Here is an 11,229-nt window from a genome sequence, read left to right as displayed (position 1 = left end):
CACATCACCTGGAGAACACACACACATCACCTGGAGAACACACACACATCACCTGGAGAACACACACACATCACCTGGAGAACACACACACATCACCTGGAGAACACACACACACTATCATCACCCGGAGCAGAGGTGGAAAGAGTAATAAAATATTCTACTCAAGTAAAAGTACTACTACTTCAATGAAATTTTACTTAAGTACAAGTAAAAGTACCGGTCTAAAAATCTACTCAAGTAAAAGTAAAAAGTAGCTAATTTAAAATTGACTCCGAGTAAAAGTTACTGAGTTACTTTTTTAACAGCGGGGGTGGGGTGGGGGACCCTCCCGTGTAGGGTTGTAATGGAATAAGATTTTCACAGTATGGTAACGTCTCAGAAAATATCACGGTTTACAGTATTAATCAATTGTTAAATAAATAAACTGTATTACTAAATTATGGGTATTATTATTATTATCATCAGTTAAAATGACGGTTAAATTAATGAAAACAGGATTTTTTTCTGGTTGAACAAATGCTTTTATTATAACAAACTTGAAATAATTTGTTTGTTTATTAAAATTTCAATAAAACATGTCTAATCAATTAAATTCGATAATTAATAATGCATTAGATTAACAACTTATTTTTAACATTAATAATTTATTAAAATGTTTAAGAATAATATTGTCGTATGAAATGTATTTTATTCAGAAAATTAATGTTTCTTTTTATTAGGGGTGTAACGATATTCGAACCAAACCGAAGAACTGCGATACAGAACCCACGATTCGAATGGCGATACTCTCATGGCGTACCGAACACGCCCCGCCCTGCAAGCGACCCCGGCCCCGCCCAGCCCGGCTCATTGATTGGACCTGGAATCAGTGTTGCCAAGTCCGCTTATTATAAGCGACTTTGGGCTTGTTTTTCTGTAAAGTCGCTTACAAATATTGGTAGTCGCGGGTCGCGTTTTTTTTTCGGGCTTGTTTCTTAAGTGTAGTTGCTTATTTAAGCTTGTTCTCAGCTCGTTGTCAAGCAGATATTTTCTATATGTTATTTAAACGTAGGAGTTTGTCTTGCCTGTTCCCTCTGTCTCTCCCCTTTCCCTATATACTATCCCTATATTTTTTCCCACCCACATCCTGCTTCTAATTGGCTCTGACCCAGATGGCAATGAGTACTAGCCAATCAGAGGCAGAGCAGGGCAATCGTTTTTTTTTTCTGGTTAGGAAAACGTCAGTGAGTGACGTTTAAATGAAAATACGTGCGAGTCGCGACCGTCGTGACTGATGGTGACTGGACTGTAGGAGAGTTTTTATATATATATTATATTTTAGATATTATAGATATAGATATTATAGTTTAATATTGTTTAACCCTTTAACTGTCACTCCCCCTTTTTTCGCATAGACATGAAAATCACTATTCAAACTTAAATGGTTGTAATTCAAGAATGCTTTGGAATATAGACCTATAATTTGTCTTGTTTTAAAGAAGACATTTGCCAGATTAATGTTGAAGTGAAGTATTATGAAATTATGAAAGTGAAACAGAAAAAAAGTTATACAAGTTTGAGTTTATGAAAATGAACAATGTAAAAATATAATTATTTATATTTTATATAAAATATATATATTACAAAATATATTTTACTCTAAAACTGCCTGAAAATGTAAGCCAAAAATCTGAAGAAGTTGTGTTCCAAATTTTAGGTTGAGATCTCAAAAAATGAGCTTTCAGTAAGATTTTATTTGGCCGCAGTACCAACATTTTTCACTAGATGGACAGCCAAGCTTCATTACAGAAGAAAAATAAACTACCTTTTGCACAGTTTTACAAAACTAGGCACAGTTTACCAATCTGTCCACATGGATGTAAATTGACAATCTGTACCAACAGTTTAAAACTATCCGTCACCACGGATTGTAACAGTAGCGGCAGCGCGGAGTAAACGCGAGTAAACGCGATCATCTCTTCCTCAGTTACAGAATAAACATGAATGGACACCTGAAGGTATGTTGAAAAATACAGTATACTTACTGAAAGGCATCATAACTCCTGTAATCGCTCAATCAGTGTTTCAGCAGCGCAAAGACGTCAATAAAACTGCATAGCTTGTCACTACCATTATATTTACCTCAGCAGGCTAGTGATTCAGTGTCCATAACTTGTTGGTTCCTAGAGAAATTAACTCTTGCACTAAATAAATGCACAATATTATCCTATGTATTATATTTTACTTAACCTGTTAATTATATCTTGATTATTTAATGTACGTTTAAAATATCTTTCATGAAAATGACAGCAACTGTGTAAATTATTATATTTCAATAACAAATTAGAGTAAAGTTAATGCAAAAACTGCCTTATGTTCAGTTTACATGTTTTCATACAATGTGTTGGGTGTTGATTATTATATATAAAAAATAAATAGCATCTAAATTTAGGCTCTGTTGTTAACCTTTAATGTTATAGTAAGGTGCGGCTCCCTATATAGTTAACAGCATTAGCAGATTTTTAATCCTTGCAAAACGTTGAATTGTAATTGAATTAATTTAAAGACAAAGACACCATTTTTTCATTAAACCACTGTTTACATTTTTTTTTAGCTTTCTAAACCGAACCGAACCGAGACGTCAAAACCGTGGGAAAACCGAACCGTCAGTTTTGTGTATCGTTACACCCCTACTTTTTATGATTTAATCCAAATATATTATCAAAAACGGTGGTAATCAAATGTAAATTTAAACTTGTGTCCTTTTATTTTTTGGGGAAGCGCTGCAAAAACAGATTTACTAAATTAAACCATGGACAAAAAAAAATATTCCTTTAAATAATGTTCAAATAAAATGTATTATTATTGTTGTTATTATTATTATTTTGAGAAGTAGGCTACGTTCTATTGTATGCCTACAATAGTAATATATTTCTGTCTTAATTTCTCCTAGTAAAACCGAACTTTTATTTTGACGGGTTGTGAAGACCTGTTTCAAAGTGTATTTGACAATGGTTTTTCTCAAATAAAATTATGAAAATGCTCATTAGGCGTTCTCTCAGAGCAGCTCTGGAAATGTTCATGTATTCATATCCTCAAATTGTTTGTGAGACGCTGAAAACACCATGAACGTCACGAGTACTTGAGTATGTAGTAGACAAACGCAGCACAGCAGAACAAATAGGGTTATATATTTACATGCAGTATTTTTGTGCTTAGCTTAAATATTCACAGACCATGTCGCGATTGGATTTATTGCACAGTTCTACTTTCCATGTATTCATCCATCCATTATTTTGCATGTTTTACGTGACATCTGCATTAAGTGAATTCCATTTTCATGACTGGATTCCGGGATTCCCTTTGCATCACGTAAATCGGGATATACCTTTATCTGCAGGAGGGATGGTGTCCTATATCCTCTTTTTGCAGCCACTTTGCGTCCACATTTTTCTTAAATTGGATATCTATCCTCGAGGACAACCACGCTTTTTTTCTACTTTTCATACTGTCCATAATTCGCTTGGCGCTTAGCTTTCAGCTTCAGCTGGGTCTGCGTCACCTTTTTTGCGCGTTTGTTCTCCCGCCCTCCAATCAATTCAGTAGTTTCCGGAGTGTGTGATTTTTTTTTCCCCCTTGTATTATTATTTTTTACTCAGTAACGGATATGATTTCAAATGTAGCGAAGTACAATACTTCAAAGAAAACGTACTTAAGTAAAAGTAAAAGTACAGATTTTAAAAACTACTTTAAAAAGTAGAAGTACACAAAAAAACTACTCAATTACGTAACGCGAGTAAATGTAATTCGTTACTTTCCACCTCTGACCCGGAGAACACACACATCACCTGGAGAACACACACACACACACACACACACACACACATCACCTGGAGAACACACACACATCACCTGGAGAACACACGCACATCACCTGGAGAACACACGCACATCACCTGGAGAACACACGCACATCACCTGGAGAACACACACACACACATCACCTGGAGAACAAACACACATCACCTGGAGAACACACACACATCACCTGGAGAACACACACACATCACCTGGAGAACACACACATATCACCTGGAGAACACACACACACACACACACACACACACACATCACCTGGAGAACACACACACACACACACACACACACACACACACATCACCTGGAGAACACACACACATCACCTGGAGAACACACGCACATCACCCGGAGAACACACACATCGCCTTGAGAACACACACACATCACCTGGAGAACAAACACACATCGCCTCGAGAACACACACACATCACCTGGAGAACACACACATATCACCTGGAGAACACACACACACTATCATCACCCGGAGAACACACACATCGCCTTGAGAACACACACACACACATCACCTGGAGAACACACACACATCACCTGGAGAACACACACACATCACCTGGAGAACAAACACACATTGCCTCGAGAACACACACACACACACACACATCACCTGGAGAACACACACACATCACTTGGAGAACACACACACATCACCTGGAGAACAAACACACACATCACCTGGAGAACACACACACATCGCCTCGAGAACACACACACACATCACCTGGAGAACACACAGACACACACATCACCTGGAGAACACACACACACACACACACACATCACCTGGAGAACACACACACACACACACACACATCACCTGGAGAACACACACACACATCACCTGGAGAACACACAGACACACACATCACCTGGAGAACACACACACACACACACACACACACACACATCACCTGCAGAACACACACACACACACACACACACATCACCTGGAGAACACACACACATCACCTGGAGAACACACACATCCCCTGGAGAACACACACACATCACCTGGAGAACACACACATCCCCTGGAGAACACACACACATCACCTGGAGAACACACACATCACCTGGAGAACACACACATCACCTGGAGAACACACACACACACATCACCTGGAGAACACACACATCACCTGGAGAACACACACACACACACACACACACACAAGCAATCCACTACATTCCGCAAAACAGGCAGATTTTGAATGCAACTTCAAAGTTTTGATAGGTTTCGTGATTATTGCATGCACAAAATTAACGAATTATTTAAAATTAATGAATGAAGTCACATTTCTATCTATAGCACTCAATATAGATTGGTTCAGAGCAGCTTCACATAAACAAGAACATATCAGTGTTGCATTTGCTGAACGTTTCTGGAGATTTGCTGGCAATCAGACCTGAGCCTGTTTTATGCTATTTTAAAGGTTTCTTATTATGCACATATGCTATATTTAATATGCTAAATATTAACTTTGGGGTCTTATACAATAGATTTACATCCATCAAATGTCAAAAAACACTTTAATGTTCTCTAATATACAGTTGCACATTACTTCATTTCTCAAAGAGTCTGAAAACGGACTCCTCCTCTCCTGATTGGTCAGATGGCTCTGTCTGTTGTGATTGGTCGGTTTTATAATGGTTTTAGTTATAATAACCCTGATTCTCGTTTCGGTTCATAATTCAAACGTAAATGATTCGGATAATTTAAGACATTGCGGTAATTATAACAATGTTACCAAAAAAGTCAGCATATTTCTACAGCGCTTTATACGATACATTTCAAAGCAGCTTTACAGTAATAAACAGGAAAATAATGATTCAATGATGCAAACCGAATTCAACTCTACTGTAATTCAGCTCTAAAAAGACAAGTGTCAATCAATGACTTTCCATTGGTGAAAATGCAAAACAATCACTGCCAAGTTTAATTGCAATATTGCTTAATTCACTATAAAAATGTGTATTTTATCATGCGTACTATGAGTTACATCATGACTCGCAGTTTTAGGAAGAAGCATCAGAACTGTCACTCAAATAAAACAATGTACAGCAAAACACACTTCTCTACCCAGAATGCAATGCGCTCGACTTGCTCTCTCATCTCAAACCATACTTAATAGGTGAAAAACAGTATGAAAAGTACAAAAAAATACCCGGATGAGTTTCTACTTCCGGTGAGATTCTGAACTGTGCATAAGATGATACTATATAACGTACTTTTTAGCTATCGTGAAGTAATTACTTCTTTAAAATAGTGTATGTGATTTGGGACCGTTTGGGACGCAGCCTGAGCTCTCGTTGTTGGAGTGACATCACTGACAGGAAGTTGTTTTGTCAGCTTCCTGTGTCTCACGTGTCTCAGATGCCGAGGTATGAAAGCATCCCGTCTCGTTCAGGTGAATTAATGATCCGTGACCTTCCCTTAATTATGTCTCATTACCCCGCAGCCCCGGGGGATTCTGGGACACAATGGGAAGACATGAGAATTAAGAGTTGAGAGTGAAAACGAATACTTAAGGGTTTTCCTGCTGTCTGTCTCGCGTCACTCACTGTCACACAAAGAGCGGCTCTGTTCCGATCGTTCCTGCCATTTACTATAGTAAAATCATCATCAATCGTTCCTGCCATTTACTATAGTAAAATCATCATCAATCGTTCCTGCCATTTACTATAGTAAAATCATCATCAATCAACATGCAAACACTGGGTTTTATGGTGCATTGGCCAAAACTATGATTACCATGGTATGTAGTAATTAACTAAAACTAAATCTATTAAATAAAAACATTTTTGTTACTTGAAATTAAATATAGGCCTTACGTTCATTTAAATAAAATAAAATATTTTTAAAAAACGTGGTTATTTTTTTCATTTAGTAGCAACATTTCTCATTGTTATTTAGTTGAAGTTGAAGTATATTGCTAAAACTGAAATTAAATTAATTAAAATACGTTTTAAATAAAATAACACAAAACTTAAATGAAAATATAAAAACAAAAATGAATTCAAAAGCTTATTAAACACTATAAAGTATAATAAGTACTGCAATAGAAATTTGAACTAGTGTTATTTTTTATTAAATCAGTTTTTATTTTTATATTTTCATTTTATAGTTTTAGAAATTTTGTTGGTGTTTTTGTTATTTTTAATAGTATGTCTATATAGTTATTTATTTTTATTTCAGTTTTAGTTTGACTTATTTTAGTACTAAAGTTCTAAATTAAAATGAGAAATGTTTGCATTTTATTTAAATTTCAGTTAAAGTTTATTTCAAGTAACAAAAATGTTTTTTCATTCTTTTAGTTTCAAGTTTTTCTCTTTTTCTTCTTCCAGGTTTTAGTTAAGTATAATAACCATAATTTAAAAACTAGCCATCATTTTTTTTTTGTTTAAGGACCTGCAGTTTCACTCATGCCAGTTTGACATCTATTTTATTTTTTATTGAAAAATTTCAATTTACAAACCAGGTAAGGAACAATAATATGCATATGAAAATAAAACCAAATAATTAAATCTCCAGTTGTATATCTATCATTTTGTGTATATTATGTTAATTAAGGTTTCTCCAATTTTTTCCCAAGCCACTCTAAAAAATGCTGGGTTGTGTTAAATTTATTTAATTTTAAATGTTTAATATATTTGTCCATATTTGACCCAGCATTTTCTATCATTTTTCAGTTAACGTTTATTTCAAGTAACAAAAACGTATTTTCACGCTTTTAACTTCAGTTTTAGTTAATAACCATAATTTAAAAAATATATAATGTTTTGGTTTAAGTTACTGCAATTTCACTCAAGCCAGTTCGAAATCTTTCAAGTATGAATACAATATGCATATGAAAATATAACCATGTAAACATATAATTAAAACTCCATATCTGTCATTTTGTTTATATGTTAATGTTTCTCCAATGTTTTCCCAAGCCACTCTGTTTTAACCCATGTTTGGGTCAAAATATTGTCCATATTTGACCCAGCATTTTTTTTTTTTTTTTTTTTTTTAGTGTGTATTTGAGTCTGAAACCAAGCTTTTTCATCTTCAGAAATGTTGAGATCTTCTGACATGTTGTCAATCACGAGCCCTCCTGCTCACCTGCGCTGCAACAATGACTTCAGGGCCTTTATTCACATCAATTATTGTAACCCAAGACTTCAGGTTCTCTCTCTCACACACACACACACACACACACACACACACACACACACACACACACGGGCCCCGGAGCCGACCGAGGCCCCTCGTCTTGCTGCCATTAAGGGGCTGCGGACAATTATGTCAAATGTTAAATGGTAAAATGACATATAGATCCACGGGAAAGCAAACCTGCCATTTGAAGTCATTGTTTTCCCAGCTGAAATTGTTCATGCACATAAAAGCATGAGAGAAAACCTGTCGATATGAGATGAGATTTGTTAAGCCTGGAGGATTATGACAGGAATCTGTTTTTTGGACGGGTTTTAAGACGCTCTGGAGGTTTGATATAATGGATGGATATGAGGTCATAATCTCACAACTATATCTCTTCTGGTTATGGATTTATTACTCTCCGGCATGATCGTTAGACTGGTTTAAAAGGCTGTTTAAGGCATAAAGCCTGATTTCTAAATGGGTTTTACACTTTTACTCATTATTATAAGTATTATTATTATCTATATACCATTAAAAATGTTGGGGTCGTGATTTGTTAATGTTTTTTTTCTTCTGCTCACCAAAGCTGCATTTATTTGATCAAAAATACAATAAAAATAGTGAAATATTATTCCAATGTAAATCAGCTGTTTTTAATGTGAATACATAGTAAAGTGTAATATATTCCTGTGATCAAAGCTGAATTTTCAGCATCATTACTCCAGTCTTCAGTGTCACATGATCCTTCAGAAATCAATATAATATGATGATTTGATGCTCAGGAAGCATTTATGATTATTATCGGTGTAACAGGTGTGCTGCTTCAGATTTTTGTGATTTATTTTATTTTTCAGGATTATTTGATTGATTATAAACTTCAAAAGAACAGCATTTATTTGAAATAGAATATTTTATAACATTATAAATGTATTTAATTTAAATTTAATGCATACTTGCTGAATACAAGGTTATTTTTCAAAAGAAAGTCCTACTATTTAAAACTAAATAGACATGTAAATAAAAACTAATAAAAAAGGGCAAAAACACAAAATTACTGACACAATAATGAAAATGAATGAACAATATAAAACCAAACTATTCATATAACATAAAGATAAAATCCCACAGACACACATTGAAGGTGAAGATCACAGAGACAGAGATTCACACCTAGCAACCATCTAGAACTCCTTAGCAACTGCATGGAAACTAAAAGCCACACTAAACCGAAACACACTAAAAGCCCCTCAGAGCACCTTAGCAACACCCTGGCAACCACCAGGGGAAAAACACTTCAATTTAGACTGAAAAAACAAAATCATTTACTAATGTCACATTTACATTGATCTATTAAACTCCCCCTGTAGTGAAAATCCAGCTTTTAATGTTGTTTATATGTCTATGTGGTGTTTTTAATATGCTTTAAGACAAACCATGTGTAAATTCATAAGTCGACAGCATTGCTGAGTATTTTCTCCTTAAAATTGCAGTGAACCAAAGACAGTCTCAAAAACACGGATTGAAATCGCTGGTGTTTCTGACGTCACAAACTACCTTGTAACCAATCAGATCAACGTGTGATCGTCAACGAGTGGATCTCTGAGTGAGTGAGTGAGAGGAGGCGGGGATCATTTGCATATTCATACAACCGAGTATATGATTATTATAGAACCATGTCCACACTAATACGTTTTCATTTGAAAAGTATCTTTTTCTCTCTGTTTTGGCCTTCCGTCCACACTGAGACGGCGTTTTTATAAATGAAAACAACGTTTTTGAGAAACACTCCAAAGTGGATAAAACGTTTTCATGTTGTAGTGTGGACTATGAAACCGGAGGTATTTAAAAAAGATGACGTAAGTTTGGTCATGTGACGCATATTTTACCAATAGATACTCATGTTTATCCCAGTATTGTGCTGTTCACTTTCACACTGGCGCTAAAATGTGTTACTTCACACACTCTTCATATCACAGTCCTGCACAGATGACAGAATTTACTCACATTTGCTGTCCGGCGGTAAAACATGAGAGCAGTTTTAGCATTTTAGAATTAGACCAAACATATAATGGTGAGTGAGTGCGACCTGTACGCATCAGTGAATGCTGAGATATTCTGCTAAATAAAATTATCCTGTCAGGAGAATTGCGCGAAAACTTAATTATTTATTTTTCCGTCTGTATCATCTCAGTGAGCTGAGGGATTATGTATGCGCAGTAAAGGTGGATTTTGTGTTTTCAGGCGTTTTCCAAAAATTTCTCATCCACACTGAAACTCAGAAAATCCTGAAAACGCTTGTGTAGGCGGAGAGTTTTTAAACCAAAACGCCATTTTCAAATGTATCCGTAGTAAGTTAGACTGTCTTAATGAGGCAAGGGTGTAGTTACATTCAAGCTATTTTAGGGCATGAAGGTTTTTTTTTTAAGGAAAAAACGCTTAAATTTGTAATTTTGTAGAGTTTTCATCGGTTCCGTGAATATTGTCAATGTCCCTTTAAGAAAGTTAATATCACTCGGCGGCCATCTTAGAATCGCCTCATCCATTTTTCTCAAGCATTCGTGAAATAACATCACGGAGCAAATAGGACACTGACAACACATCGACAGAGAAGGTTACTTTTAATATAAAACAGAGTCTCAGCTTTCAAATTCTGTCAGTTTTATTACAAAATTCAAACAATAAACACCCGTTTAAAAACAGCTCTTTAACGTTGATTGTAGCGCCTCAGTATAACCGAAATCTCGGTTAAATCTCCTCGTTACTGCTAGTTACAGCAGCAAATAAACACGAACGAACATCAGAAGAAATGTTGACAGATACAGAACAACTTACTGAAACCAATCATGTCTCATGTAATCGATCAGTCAGTGTTTCAACCTGGGAAAGACGTCAAGAAAACAGCTTGAGACCTTGAGCTTGAGTAAAGCTAATCAACACATATAGCATGTTAGTTAGCTAACTTAGCTAGAAAAATTAACTATAGAGAAGAGTATTTTGCTAAATAAATGCACTATATTACATGTTTATTATATTTCATTAAAAATATTATAATGTTATTATAAAACAACACTTTATTAATTTCGTTTTTGAAGTCCCCCTGAAATTATAAGTGAAGTTTTTTGGCTTTAAGTTTGAATATGTTAGCCTTACTGTTATCTCTAAGCTAGTGTGTTCCAAAACAATGACAACATTTGCATTTAGAATAATAAGCA

The sequence above is a fragment of the Siphateles boraxobius genome, unplaced genomic scaffold (assembly GCF_051911475.1).
Source record: "Siphateles boraxobius isolate OS27281-9 unplaced genomic scaffold, OSU_SipBor_1 120, whole genome shotgun sequence".
Lineage (NCBI taxonomy): Eukaryota > Metazoa > Chordata > Actinopteri > Cypriniformes > Leuciscidae > Siphateles > Siphateles boraxobius.
The sequence above is the reverse complement of the archived record's forward strand: the minus strand, read 5'-3'. Positions refer to the sequence as shown.